The 15,867-nt window shown below is 35.1% G+C and overlaps 1 protein-coding gene and 1 long non-coding RNA gene across 8 annotated transcripts in view; both read right to left on the bottom strand.

Moving 5' to 3' along the window:
* The window catches only part of LOC100748872 (rho GTPase-activating protein 100F), a 56,352-nt gene extending 54,018 nt beyond the window's left edge, over positions 1-2,334 (bottom strand). Inside the window, exon 1 of the mRNA XM_024364794.2 lies at positions 246-2,334. The gene's annotated coding sequence lies outside the window, so the exon portion shown is untranslated. The remainder of the gene's footprint in view (positions 1-245) is intronic.
* Positions 2,335-3,398: 1,064 nt separating this feature from the next.
* On the bottom strand, positions 3,399-8,591 carry LOC105680238. 7 transcript variants are annotated; one of them, XR_004460938.1, is made up of 6 exons: positions 7,848-8,591; positions 7,716-7,762; positions 6,999-7,348; positions 4,640-6,800; positions 3,572-3,927; positions 3,399-3,492 (listed from the first exon to the last, which is right to left on the bottom strand). It is a non-coding gene; the product is annotated as an uncharacterized LOC105680238 (long non-coding RNA). The 7 variants fall into 7 exon arrangements; XR_004460934.1 differs by having other exon boundaries at positions 4,640-4,789; positions 5,360-6,800; positions 6,999-8,591; XR_004460933.1 differs by having other exon boundaries at positions 4,640-5,858; positions 5,983-6,800; positions 6,999-8,591.
* Between the last annotated feature and the right edge of the window lie 7,276 nt (positions 8,592-15,867).

Raw genomic sequence — 15,867 nt, 5'->3', positions numbered from 1 at the left:
CAGAGCCAATGGTCCCGGACCAGCGGATCGATATACCCTTTTTCGAGAGTGCCTTCAACCGACCCTCCCTCGACTCGTACTAACATACAGCCACACGTACACATAAACACTGACTACCCTCTTTCCTCTCTCTCTCCTCAAGGAAGACGCGCGTGTTGCCGACTCTCTCTCTTAAACAGCTCTCTACTGAATGAATCAAAGTGACCAGCCAGAGTCCGTCCGGTTTGTCCATTGGTGCAACGTACCTTTCTAGTAACCGAAGGACGAGCAGCTTCAGAGCCAGGAACCCAATGTGGTTGGCCCAGTCCGCCTTTCCTTCGACTTTTTCAGCGAACAAGAAGGAAGCGGGCACAAGTCTTCCGGTTGCAGCTTTCTCACCTCACCGTATAAACGCCACGCGGGAATCAATACGCGCGCCTGCCTCAAGCTTCTCCCTCTCTTGCCCGCTTGTGTTTCACCTCCAGTAAGCCTCTGTCTCTCCCTGTCTCTCCCTGGCTCTCCCGCGATTCTCCACTCTCGAGCAGCACTCTGACTGTCCGTGTCGCGGCTCCAGCCTCCCCGCAGCTGCTCGGAACCTCGTGCACTACCCTTGGTGAACTCGTACCAGAGCCAGCCACAATCACCAGGAGGCGACGACTCAGCGATCCTGGCCCTTTAGCCGGTCATAGAAGGGACACGCGTGTCTCGCGGACGCAGCACGGAAAACCGAGGATTCGCCTGACGACGGTGTGCAACGCACCGCGCCGCATAACCACGACTACCTAGAGTACCCGGGCGGACATGTTGGTCGAGGGAACTGCGCACACGCGCCCCCGGCTCTTCTTCTCGCGTATTCGCCGTGGCCCTCCAGACTACGCTGAATCAATTTTTCCGCCGGACCGAAGTCAGTTTTTGAGTTTCTTTTCAGTTCTCTTTATTCATTTCGTTTTCTTTTATTCTACTTTGGTTCGTTTGGGAACTTCTCTTTTGAAGATTAGGAGTCAATGAAGATGGACTTGTGGATGGAAAAGTGTAATTTTGATTAGAAGGCTTTTGTTAGTAGGCGATTAATCGAGATTAGTCTCCTTTTTCCTTTTATCCTTTCTTTTTTATTTCATTCAAATGAAATTTTTCGTTTTTGGGGATTTGTAATCAATGTGGACAGGCTTAAGATATAGGACTTTTGTTAAATATTGGAAAGAGGACATTTCCTAAGCAATTAGTAGTCTACTCTTCCAATTAATTTCGTTTGCCTTTTTCTCTTTTGCAAGATGGAAATTAATGAAAATGAATCTGTGTGCGGGAATTTTCTAAGGCGTTCCGTGGGAAAATAATCTCATTTTATTTATTTATTGCTTTTATTTTGCTTAGAATTTTATTTTCTAGAAAATGGAAGTCAATAAAAATGGGCACTTATTCGCAACTACTTTTCATTTCTTCATTATCTCTTCAAATTTTATTTTGATATTAATTTGGACTTTATATTTCTGAAAAATGGAAGTCAATGGTCATCGATTTGTAAATTAACAAATTACATTTTAGTTAGGCGATGGAAAGAAATCGTTCCACAGATGATTAATCGCAATTAGTTTTCTTTCCTTCTCATTATTTCATCCCGCTTGAAATTTCCTTCTTTAAAGGATGGAAGAAACGAAAGTGAACTTAAGACACAAATAAACAAAGTTTTGGTCAGATACAGAAAAGAAGACATATCGTAACGTAGATTAGTCGCCTTTGACTATGGGCTATGGTTATTTCGTTGAACTTAATAGGTTTATTGATTCTTCTGGATCTCAGTTGACCGAGCGGCTTTTTGATTTTTTTTCGCCTGACTCGATGCAACAGGTTATTTGAATGCTTTCTGCGGATTCTTTGTTTTTTTCGAACGATTCAGTTCTGTCTGTTCAAACAAAGGCATACGCAGGTTCTTTCTGCATTGGGATATGATATATGATTTTCGGATTTTTTCTCTAGTAATTAATGGAAATACGAAATTAAGGTTCTCGATGTTGAACGATTCTTCGAATTATTTCATGGGGTGGCACGGAAACGCATTTAGTATTGAATATCAATTAATCTAACTGGATCTCCTCGGCTAACACATTTAAGCCATTGTCTTACATCGAGGTTGGCTTGTGTCGCAAATTATGGTTCAAACGTGAGAGCCACGAGTCGTGTTCGTAATACAAATAACGATAGTATATTTTAATAAAATCTATCGAAATATTTCAACAGAATATGCTGAGTTACTGGGTTTGTGCATAGTGACACATAAAAGTATTTGAATAACTTATAATAGAATAAATTATGTTTCACTTATTAAATATCATAACAAATACCCTATTTTAAATATTTTACAAATTTGTATGGCTTTAAATTTCCCATAAATGCATAAAAATACCCAGCCTATTGATAATTATTTTGATTAAATAATAATTTAATGAACCTACATATCATTCAAACTGCACTTAGAAAATCATCCTAATAATTTATCAAATAATTTTACTACGCAATCCTACTATTTACATCTACATTCTTTGACATAACTGATTTACCACTTCCCAAAATAATTAAATATTTACTTCCCGCACAAATACCATTTGATAAATACAATATAGTATTCATGAAATTTAACGGGAACGATTGGGAAAATGTTGTTGACAGGAGACAGCAAAGGCGTAGTAAGTCCCCGTAAAAACTGAAATATAGATTCGGCTGGTAAATTGATTCTGTGCCACTGTACGACGAGTCCTGGCTTCTTCTGCTAGTTCTCAGGCTGTCGAACCCTCCGCACGCAGACGTTGAAATTCTTCTTCTCTCCTACTCTTCCGGCCACAGGAACGGCGACAGTGACAGAGAAGCATATGCATAGTGCTACATCGGTTTTCCACGACTTCTCCGAGTTTTATTAAATTTCTTGCCTTGCTGTAAATAGTCCCTCATACGAAACGATGCTTATCGAGGCTCCAGGATAAGCAGAGCCCACCCCTAGTCCGCTGCTTTCTATCACCAACGGATGTACTCGGTATTTCCAGGCTCTCCAGGATGCTGCGATCGATGGAATGCCTCTTAAATTTCTTCCTCGCAGTTTCTGAAGCATACGATATTTTTCTATAATGAGTTTTTGTGAGATACTGTTGCACCTGTGGCTCTTTGGTGCGAAAAGTTTACTATTTGTCTTTTATTTTCAATATCGACATCTGGAGATCTGCAATTTTTTCACAGTATAATAAACTAACAAAAGATTTAGCATAAGCGATTCAGAAAATAATCATCTATCTAGCTTTGAACAACATTTCCTGCATTTTTTGATATTCCAAAAGTATACACTTCCAATTTTTTATGGGAAATGATCATTAATAATCATACTATAATTGTAGTCTGTCTATAATTGTCTATAATTGTAATCATACTATAATATTCGTCTGTCAAGGTTACTAGAATTAGAAATTAGTAGAATGCAAAAAGCTTCCCATTCTTCATCTACGCACTTTACAAAAATGTCATTCAAATCTGCAAAATGCACCGATGTAAATTATTAATGTTTCCATGAATTGATTATTTCGACAAGCAAGACACGTTTTATATGGACCTTTTAGAAAATTCGTCAGTTTCTGTAGGTTGGATAGGTCGGAGAGCCGAATTGCAGCATCGATAAATTGCAAAGGGTGGATCTACTGAACTGTTCGTTCCGATGGGACGATTTCTCGACGGTCAGGGTCGGCTATTATGGTTTTCCTCGAAATCACGTCGTGTAATCGCCGTATTTTACGAGCTGCTGCGAACTACGGACTATTAGGTCGATACAGCCGCAAAACCTAGGGCCACGCTACTTCACAGACACGTTGATTGCCTCCTCCGTCGCTAATTTTTTCTCCTCTCCCTCCCAACAGGGGTGCAAGATCGCAATCAGCTGCCAATTGTCATACTACTCTCTGACAGAAGTCACTGAAAATATACAGAACCTTAACATGAAGAGGAATCTAGTGGTTTGTGCCAGCCACGACCACTGAGCAGCTCATAACGAAAATCCCCCTTTGTCTACGTTCTCCCTCCTTCCAAAAACGGAAGAATAACTTTAATCTCTATTCGATGCACGGTTCAACGTTTTAAACAAAATTTTCATCGTATTATACACAAGTCCCTTCTTGATCTACAATTATCTATAATTCATATAATAATAATTTACAATTAATATTCAATTTTAACGATATATATCTCAATAACAATAATTGGTCTCTTAAAATGTGACCTCCAACAGATGTAACACTTAGTTAAACTTCGTCACAATCTTCTTTCTAGAAAATTGATTTTTTTTTAACAGTAAGAATGATTCGGATGAAAATTGTTCTGACGTTATGTTAGTTGAGATGGAAACTGTTCTATCAGATTGCAACATATTTTCTTCCATTTCAGTGAAACAACTGCTTAATTTCCTTATAATTTGAGAGTAAAACGCGGCCAGAATGGATACGTTAATAACGGTGAGAATCGTCGCAGAGTTTCTGCCGGACGTTCAATAAAATTCCCCGTGAACAGCTTTCAAATTTATTCGGGTTCGACGCTCGTCGTCGTGACGAGCAATTAAACGCAAAAACGAGAGGGAGATCCTCGCCACTGGGGGATGACGGGATCACCGAACAAGATCGATGAAAGTTACTTGTCTTTCAGCTCAGAGTATATCAGTTTCAACCGTAGACACCAGAAAACCTGAACGTGAAACGGGATCTACCTTCATCCTGCTTCAGTGATGCCTCTAACCACACCAATTGTGACCTAGTGAGTTATTGTCCAAATTGATACTTGAAATCTATTTAGAAATATTAAGTGGAATCAATAAGATTCTCTTTGCTAGAAAGAATTTATCTTCTCTTATATTGTTCTTTTAATATTAATTCACAGTAATTTTCAATTATTAAATTAAAATTAAACGAAACATTTTTTCATCGTTAGATTAAATTAGAATTTCTTTATAGAAATTAATTATATACGAGATTATAGCAGTTCTTTTGGAAATATCAAGGCTAGTCGATCTTCGTTCAGTAGATCTGAACATATTAATAAAATTAAATAGCTCGACCATTAAATTTCTATATTTTTACTTATTTTCATGATTTAAATATTCAGTTCTTTAAGATAGCGTTTAAAAAGATCTGTGCAGTTGCAGTATCGCAGAATTTAACAAAAGTATAAGTATCGTTTAATTTTTCTCACAGAATCCGTTACATCTCTTCAAAAGAAGAGATTCTTCTTTCGAACTTATACCACGAAAACAATTACGCGAGTACGTGTGAACCCAATATTTTGGCCACATCTTAAGTATGAACAATCCTACTAGTATTCTAACAGATGAAATACACATAACCGTAAATTAATCTACCAAAATTATAATAGCAATTTCTCTTGACGTTCTTCTTTTTTATCTATTTAATAACTTATGAAAGAGATGAAACAGGATGGTTCATGGAAGAAGCTGATGTCTTCTAGATCCCCGTTCGATCAACGTCGACGATTCGTTTCCCTTTCAATTAATTCTTAAGTAGAAGAATCGCCTCTCCTTCGTTGAACGAAAGTAATTCTCGCATGGAAGAATAGGCGGCTGGGAGGAGAGCTAGCTATCTTATCGAGGAAATTCGTTCGAGTGATTCACAGCGAGAGGGCCCCGTCGTGATCCAAAGTTAAGTCGCTCTCTCTTCGTTGTCATTCCCATCGAGCCTAAACGTCCCACTTCCGGTTCGGCTATTCTAGCCTGGATCGATTGGAGAGACCGCCTCGTGTCAAAAACACTCGGCAGAAAGACGTTGCCTCGGCAAGTCGAGCCGGATCCTCTCTATTTGATTCATAAATTTCAGAGCGGTGTCTAAGTGAAACTGCAGAATCTAGGAAAGATTATATCTTTATTCTATTTATTCCTACAAGCTTTTGTTCCATTTAGAAGAGTTATTTTAAGTAAAACTGATAAAAGTTCAAAGAGATTTTGATTCAGTGAAAGTTAAATGGTACCTTATTCTTATCTTCAATTTTCATTTTTATTTTCTTCAATGCAACACACACTTTGCTATTCAAATATAACCACACATTTCTGGCTCTGCTTTTTGTTTATATTTTATCAGAAATATCCTTATTCTAACAAATACCGTTCGACATACTGTTCATTGCTTTGTTTACACTTCTAAACCAATTTGTACTATTCAACGAAAATTACAATGCAATTAACTATACAAAATTGATCCACAGGAAATCAGCAGATCTACTTGATTTAATGCCACGACTTTCCATTCCAGTTTCTGTTTTATTTGATTTGTTGAAATCTCGCTCAAATACAATAGTCCTTACTCCACATTCGCTCATCCTTTTCCCAAACCAATCTTTAAAATAGTCTTCAATTTCTATCTTATAAGCATGAAGCTCCTTTTTAGAACATCCACTTCGGCGTGGCTAACAGCATACGCAATGCAGCGATAATTAATACAATATTTATCCAGTTTATCCCGCAGACGGTTTTTCTTCTCGGTTTGAGTTAATTTGGCTCGTTAACGCAACAGGGAATCGCGAGGACTTAATAATTCCCGATGCATGCCGGCCCTGCTGCTCGACCTGGAGTACGATGCTGTGATTGGACGGCATTTGAATGAATGCCATCCGGCATTCACACCTTTTTTCAGCCCCTTCCTTTCAGCCGCGACCCCGTCCATCGTGAAACCCCCGATGTACTCGAGGGTTACGGTAGTTGACACGCGAGCAGCGTGAGCGTGTGCTCGCGTGTGCTTTCCACGTCACGCACACGAGCTACCAACACCGTATCAATTCTCCTCTTCGCCCTGATTGTACATAAAATTATGCAAATTTTCAATTTGTCTATATATAATATAATATATTGGATCTTTTGAAATTTAAAGTATTTTGAAGCTTTAGCGTGGCTTTTGGTTTGAAATTGTTAGCATTCAGAATGAATTTTTCTTTCCGAGTATCTTGGTACTTTGAAATAATTTTTGCTTGGAAATTATTAACCGACTCACTTGAATGTACCGTAGAAAATATCAAAGAAGAAGATATTTCCCCCTAGGATCCAAATATGTTGAAAAGGTACTTCTCTAATCTAAACCACAGCTACATCAGAGACAATGAATGGTATCGATTATTTATTACAATGCACAGTTTCAGTGCACCTGTGCCATTTCCGCGAAAACGCCTTCGCCACATCACTTAGTATAGATTTACATCGACGAAAATTAATCGTTATCTGGCTGGAAAAGTGTGTCAAACGTCTCAACCGATCGATTATTACGTTCATCAAGTGCGTCCTGCCGATTGGTTCGTATTATCGTCCATTTGACGACTCGGGGCTCCGCCAATGTTTGATATGGCACTGTTAAATTCATCTCCTAAACGCGACACCTCTAATAAAAGAAAACTACAGGGGAAAGCTGCGATAAGTCATACTTTTTGTTTTTCATATGAGAGCAATTTTAATACCTCATATCTTGTTAACAATTCTCGTATATTACCAAATTTGTCTTTTTATTAAAATTCATTATGAGTGAGATCATCAAATACATTGATTCCTTAAAAGTATTATGGTAAATTAATTTTTTCATAAATCTTTATGGACTTGGTATTTTTAATCAGTCACACCTTTAAACTAAATGGTTTTTTTCTATCTTTAACTATGTTATATCAAAGTATATCTTTTTAATCACTGAATAACATCAAGATCAATGAAATTATAGCATTACCATGATACGATGAAGACATGTGTTTTCCCTTGTAATCTTCAAATGTTCTAAAACAAATTATTTAAATTAATCTATATAAATTAACTAAGAAAGAAATAAAACAATTTCTATAAGTGTGTGTTTAAGACTGACGAAATGGAGCAAAAGTTGTGCTTCCCTCAAGAGCAGAAATAGCTTCGCGAAAATTGCCTGCTCCTTAAATTCATCGAGATTACAGGTTCCTTCAGAAATCTCCAAGACACTCAAGTATAGAAGTTATTTTAAACTTTATACGCGATTAAATTGCCCGTGGATTCGTCAGATTAAGTCTTTCGATATTTTCAGAAATTCTCACTCCTTGGTATACCCTAAAACTTCCAAATCCATTAACACCTTATTATCGTCATCTGAAGAAAAGTGAAAAGACATAAATTCTAATATATAAATAGAATTTCATCAAGTTTCAATTATTATGAAGCCATCTCTAATTAGTCTATTTTATCCATTAGATATATTCTTTCCTATCTATTTACTTTGAATTAATTTTCTTATTAACACCAAAACTAACAAGCTCTTTGATATGTTCCAGATAGTTAATTGGATTTAATGTAATATATCCAAAATAAGTGTTTCTATCCGAATAAAACTAAAATATTAATAACACCAAAAATATTTATCTATTTCTACTAATTGAAAATTATAGTAGAAACACATTTTTGATAATATGGGATTGATTAACAATATGCAGAATCTTAAAACTGTTTCTCTGTAAAAGACAGAGAATGTAACTTATGTTCCTCCCTTATAGTGCTCTATTGGAAAAATAAAAAACCTGATTCAAGTTATTTTGATCTGGTAATTCTAGCGTAATAACATTATTAACCCTCAATTGACACTGTTGCAGAAATACAATTTTTATACAAATTATTATGCCACTACTCATCAATAGAAGATTCAAGTAACTTTCTTTTATATCAAAAAAGAAGAAATAAAGTTGTTTTGAAATTAATTTTATAATCACTATACTAGTAGAGACTTAAAGTAACGAGGTTACACCAAAGTTGAATAGAAAATTGAATATTTCCTTTAGTAATCCTTTTCGAACGGAACACCTGTGTGGATACGGCCCTGATACGCATACGTCGATCCAGGCGAGCGTGCAGCTTACATACGAATAACGACGGCGACGACGACGCCGTCGACGAGGACGAGGACGATCGAGGACGCATTACATCCCCACCATCACGTACTACGAAATACTACGTTCTGTGATGCGGTGCAATTAACCCAACGACCCCTCACCCTTCTACATCCTACATCCTCTTCGCCCCCTCCAACAGACTTCGGACCTGCAGGGGCGCAAGTCCGTCTCTTCTTTTACCGCCCCTACCGGCGCTCTGACATTTATCCATTCGTTCATTCATCAGAACACACTTCTTTAACCGGCTCTCGTCGTTCGACCACGTTGATTCTGTCTGGTCAGAGTCTTAGGTTGCTTTGGTATTCAACTTCCTATTTGCTTTCATTGAGCTTCACTGAGACAGGTCTGATAAAACTCCTTGCACCAATTAAATTAGAAATCTTCTATTAGAAATTCTGCAGAAGATCCCCTATTAGACGTATCTTAATCTACAAAAGAGAATATATTTTTATTTTGTTCTGAATCCTGAGTAATATTCTTTGGAGAATTCAGTTTTGGTTCGTTAGATTTTTATGTACAATCATTTAAAGTCTACAATCTCATCGGAGAAAGTGTTTCCTTGAAAGTTATTTAACAGCTGGTAAATAGCAGTCTACTTGTGATTAATGGAACATTCTATATTCTTCTATGAGTATGAGTTAACGAATCAAGATTTCCAGTTCCTTAAGAATATTGCAAAGTATTGATAGAAAGTAAGACATTGTTTTTTTATAGATCAGAGTACCCAATGTTGGGAAATCCCCTATGGGACTTTAATGAGAACAAGCAAAAATCTAAATATCTTTGTGAATTATTCCACAGACAAATTGTACAGTGCCTACAAAAGGTATTGTTCCAATGAAATGTTTTCTTTTATCAGCTTCTACACATTTCATTTTCATAGTATCAAATTTTAGTAGTCATATGAAAGTACTACTAAAGAACATGTAATTTAATACACCTAGACTTAATTAATTAGACTGTAAATGCTATATGATGTTATAAATATGATGGTCTGCTTATATTTTCTGTCGCCAGAGGATACAGGATTAGCTTGAGATACTAATCTTATGTATATTTCAATTGCTGAACTAAACAGATATCTTTGTTAAGAATGCTCTGTGTTCTTTGAGCTTCTGGTTTGAGTAGAATGAAATAATGAAGAATAATTAGGATGCGCGATACTTGCACTGGAGAGAAATACAGTTTGAATTCTAACAGAGTTACTTAGGTTAATGAATCTTTTCTTTTATGTAGAATGTTTGAGATATCCTTATTTTCTTCTTTTACTGCATTTTCTTTTTCATTTTTCGCAATAACGAATATCCAATTAAATGTTGGAACATTTGCATGAAATGGTATTCATACATTAATTATAGAAAACAAAGTATTGATTACTATATTAAAGATTCAAGAAAATTTCTTTAAAAATCTTAAATCGTATTCATTACAATGTCACATAAATACATATGTTTCCTATTTCAATAGTAACTGAGACTTATTTCTATGCCTACTTATTACTTTAATAATTCTAAATAACATATATATTTACTTAAAAATTTTACATAACCTTTTTTGTACAGTATTACATAATATATAAAAATAAAAAGTTCAAAAATTCAAATCCATATTTGACAATTGCAAACATTGTTACTTTGATAGCATTTGATAATGGCTCTTAATAACTCAAATGACTCAATGATGCAATAAATTTCTTATACGTATATCTAAATCTAATTATAGAATTAAATAATTTATTTACACTGAATGTTTATCAATTTATATTATAATCCACAAATAATCATATAGTTTTATTCATTCAATTCAAATAAAATTTTCGCGCCTCATAACGCTATACAATATGAATTGTCTAACCTTAAATTGTATACTTATGTTACCTCAATATTTTTCATAATATGTATGCATTTAAATAATCTTTTATATTTGGAGTTACATTCGTAAATGATCAACACGAACATTTAATTATAAATAATCAAGAAAATTGGAAGGTACTTACCATCATATTCACATGTAATTCTTGACGTATTCATACTGCGCAATGATGTTCTTCATGGCGGCAATTCCATCCAAGCTATCCCTTTTACTTTCTTCAGAGTCCAAGACTTCTCCATATCGCTAACACTTTCTACAAATCGCTCCTTTTCAATCACGCATATTTTTCAACTTTTTACGAAAAATCACACGAATTTTATCACACTCAACACGGAACTCTCGCGTGCGCGGTCGTATAACGACTACAAGCAGTTAAATGCTTTGAAATGATTGGAGGCTTGTTGGTTGTAATGGCGCCAAAATTTGAATCACTTCAGATATAGGTGGATGCATCAAATTGAGAATTCTGAATTTATTTCAATTCATGAAAGAGCTCTCAAGTACCGAATCACTTTGAAAATTATTTTAATGATTTAGTAACTTCGTTTTTGGAAAGATAATAAAGCATTTTCTAAATTCTATCTTTACAGTTTAATCCACTTAGTGTTCAAAATTTACCAAAAAGATTAGTTATATTTTGGTCATTTTCAGAACTTTTACTTCCGTTTATCCAAACATGTTTAAATAAATGTATTGGAACTTAACTTAAATGAATCTGTTTTGGTAAATTTTGAGCATTCAATGAATCCAATGAAAATAAATGAAAATTCTATCCTTTTTCAATAAAATGGTAAAATATTCTTAATTTTCGCTGATCGATTTTTTATATTAGTGATTTAATAAAACTTTTAACTAAAAGAATAAAATTAAATAGTCAAAATTGGAGAAGCTATATACTTAACAAAACTAGGCTAAGCTATATACTTAATTAATTAATCACTAAGCTATATATTTAACAAGATTTGTAATTACTTCCAGATTAAAATTCAAACGTCCATCACAATTCACGATAGAATAACTTTTCTTTCACTTTTTGCGTATCGTTTCTCTCGCAAAATGACATGGATAGAAAGATACATTGAGTGCTAAGTGTATTATATGCCTCGTTTATGATATAGCTTTATTTTACAATATCAACCGGTAGAGAACGCCACTTAACACAGTGAGGTGTTAACACATTTAGGGTTAGGCATTCAAATGTCAGGAATCAATTAGAAGTTATAACATGTGTTTCGGATTTTTAATAACGTGATACAGCAATTTTTACAAAGAGACTTGGAAGAACATAATCGTAAGGTAAGTATTAGTTGAGTAATTAATTAGAGCGTATCTAATTTTATATTTTCAAATATATTAAGTAATTCTGATCTTTCTTACAAAGTTTGAAATTATATCATTATCAAACAGCATTTCAATTACTGTTTATTATTGATTAATTCAACACCTAAATTAAATTTTATTATTCTAATAAAATGTTATATTAATTGTCTTTTATAAATCAACGAACATCTTTTAAATTACTTTTTCGTTTTATTATAAAGCTGAATAGAAATAATCATAAAGATTATTTAAGTTATAGTTTTATTGTATTCTAAATTCTTCTACGGTCAAGTACCATAAAAGATGAAGAGATGGCAGTGATAGTATGTTTCCTCAATGATGATCTCCGTTGATACATATATCGATCGATTTAGTAACCTACTTTACCAATATCTCTAACGCATTTTTATCGATTGACGATTATCGGTAATAGTTTCTGTCTTTACCGACAGTTTGCTAAATGTATATCTGCTCATAAAAGTTACTTTCATTTTTGATAAGCTACACCACATTTCATCTCAAAGTAATATATTTTTTTAGCTTTAAATCGAAAGATAGAAGGTATATTTCATTTTGAGTCCTACTTCAAGTTCACTCCCAAAAAAGCACTTCTGTATCCCTTGCTTTCCAAATTATCGAATCAGCTCTTGAATGCAACTCGATCAGAGTTTATCTGTTCCTTCGAACTCGTTTCGCTGACCAAGCTTGTCCTTGGCTAGGAACAGGAAACAAACTTCTGGTAAACAGGTCAAGAAAAATTTATAATCTCTTTAGAACTCATTCCGAGATAAAAACAGTGAAATAATTTTTCCTAGAGCACGTAGGTCAGCAATTAGTTGAAAGCGAATTTTACAGTATCCGACGTCGTAGAACCTTAAATTTAAGCGCTCAAAGGTTAAGGTATCGTGTCTTATCTAATAAGAACGTCTACCTTAAAGCCTCGGTTTTACGTTTCATTAAAGAACGTTCCAGCAGCGTGCACCTGTACAGGGTGCTCCATAATCATGGCGCAAACGTTGAGGCGGAAATTCTGCGTGAAACAATAAGTCGATAATATAGAATAGAAATAAATAATTGACAAGAAGTTATTTTACGTATGGAAATAAGTCGAAAATGTAGAATAACACTTTTTCATGGGACGCTCTATTTCCAAGAAAATGAAATTTGAAAATTTGTCAAATATACTTAAATCTGGCCAATTCTGAACTGGAGAGAGCTAAATAATTTACAGGAGCTTGTTCTACGTGTTAAGATAAACCAAAAGTTAGAATAAAAGTTTTTCATAGGGCGTTCAGTTTTCAAGTAGATGAAAACGTGACTTTGGACGAGAAAACTTTATTTTACATTTTAAATTTGTTTTCTCACGTAGAACCGCTGCTTTACCAAATGTACCATGGTTACTGGAACACCCTGTACTTCACGCGAGGCAATATCGCTGAAGCGACCCTTAAAAAATGATTTTCGTCATAATCTACCGGCTCTCCGCAGAATAATTTGCCCCAAGACGATATCCTAAGAAAGCCAGCCTGTGGTTTATAATCCACCTTGTATTTCCATACAAATTAACGACGCACTTCTGGGCCTGGACACGAAATTTCTGGCATCTTTCGAGACCAACAGAGAAGGAGAGAGAGGTTGGACGCCTTTTTCACGACACAAAGGAAAAGCCGGCTATTTGTCTGCCTCCCCTGGCTGGTCTCTGTTATTAAAGCCCTTCGTGTCTTTATTTCACTGGGCCATTGTCGAGCTTGGGAAAAAGCTTGTGCCGGAGTTTGCCTCTAGTTTGATAGCCCCAAAACAGAAATGGGAATTTCAGACGACTTGTCTTCCTGAAAATAAGTTTAGCCCACAGTGTCTTTAATTTGATAGAAGATGGACGCTTTGTCGCAACTTTTTATCTGGCCATACAATTTCTAGTATTTTCTAGGGACATTTTTATTTGCTACTGGATAATTATTATAGTGGTATCGCTTTGTGACTCTTCTATGAGTGAAAATAGTTAGATGATGAAATGTTTAACCGTTTCCTTTGACTTCCTCAAATTTAAGTGTTTATGACAAACAGAGCTCAAATAAAATGACGAAATTGTGCTACATTTAGTAAGTATAAAGTTTACGAGTGAGAAATAGATTAGGATGGACTGATGTTGAAGTGTGAAGTTCTAATAGAGTGTGCAAGTACTTTGAAACAGCTTAAAATAACAGTTCAGCGATGTCGTCATTGACCCAGACTGACAGAAGGAAAATGGAGTATTTCATGACGGCCAGGCCATCGAGTGAATCGTTGGTTAGGTTTTAACAATGCTGCTTGTGACCGAGGCAACAACTTATTTTCGTGTAGCTCGTGAAACTTGAATGTAATATCGCTACAAAGAGCTGAGAACTAGGCCAACCACGCAAATGTGCCCAAATGAAGTGCATTCCTGCATTCAGACAGGTTTTTTCCCATACAGTAATCACTCAAAGAACAACACTTCATGGACCACATTTACTCCATCTATTTCACTAGTTGTTTATTACAAATGTTTAATTTTCGTTAAATCAACAAGATTAGAATATTTAAAATATATTTTTCTACATATCTTATTTGAGATTTGGGAAATGTTACAAAACTGAAGGGAAAATATGAAAATTCTAAATACCCAAAAATTAGTTAAACGCACAAAATTAAAATATTTCGAACATATTTCGTCCTTTTCTTTCGAGTTCATTTATCATAAAAATCTAAATTTAAAGATATTAGAGGAACAATACGAAATTCTAAAAATTCCAATTGTTGATTAAACTGACAAAATTATTTAAAAAATATTTTACATATAAATATTTCTTGTACATTTGGCATGAGAAATATAATTATCGAAGGGTTTTAGAGGCATCTTGAGCAGGCAACGAAGAAAATTCGAGGCTGGGAAGAGCTAAGAGACGACCCCTCTCGTTATACAACTTTTAATTACAATCGGTTCGATTTCCTTTTTACTGGAGTTTCCATCTGGAGCTTCGTTAAACACAACCGTGGAGCTGACACTCGTAACGTCCACTTATTTTTCTCTCCGCGGCCTTTTCACGGTACTGAATATCCCCCTGACATCCTTAATTAATGACGGAAATACGTTGTTAGTTCTTCGAGTGGTCGAGCTCCGCGACTGTCGTTTACGTATTAGTTTTCTCCTCCCTTCGAGACTTATCTCAGTCATTGCAAGCCATTCTCACGTTCAAATGAAGTTTAAGCTATCTGCAGCCACTGTTTAAATATATCCGTGAACTTCTCTACATTTCAAGTCTGCCATCTAAATGTGGATTTGAATAGAATAGCAGAAAGAAGATAATTTCTTCCACTCTAATTTCTTCCTATTTATTTATTTCTTCTTCAGTGAATTTGAATAGAGTGAGATGAAGATAATTTCTTCCACTCTAATTTCTTGCTATCTATTTTTTCTTCATTTATCACATCTAACTCAGATTTAGATAGTCAAAATACTGTCTACTACTACTTACTTATTGAGTAAACAACATGGAACTGAAACCTATTACTCTTTCAGTGTGGCAAGAATCTCTTCACTTCAAAGTTGCCTTTCTTTGTTACCAAAACATGGGACACATCAATACATTTTGAAGTTTTTGACAGGTATCTCGAATTATGAAAAAGAAAACCCCCGAAAATTAGATCACTGTTATCATTCAGGTAAGTATCATTCTTTGAGATTTTGTTACAACTGACTTATATTAAATGTTATATTAAACAGCATACTTAGTCTATCTATTTAACAATATGATAAATCTA

The sequence above is a fragment of the Bombus impatiens genome, unplaced genomic scaffold (assembly GCF_000188095.3).
Source record: "Bombus impatiens unplaced genomic scaffold, BIMP_2.2 scf_0107, whole genome shotgun sequence".
NCBI classification, from domain to species: domain Eukaryota; kingdom Metazoa; phylum Arthropoda; class Insecta; order Hymenoptera; family Apidae; genus Bombus; species Bombus impatiens.
Note: the sequence above shows the minus strand (reverse complement) of the source record. Positions and strands in the feature narration are given on the sequence as shown.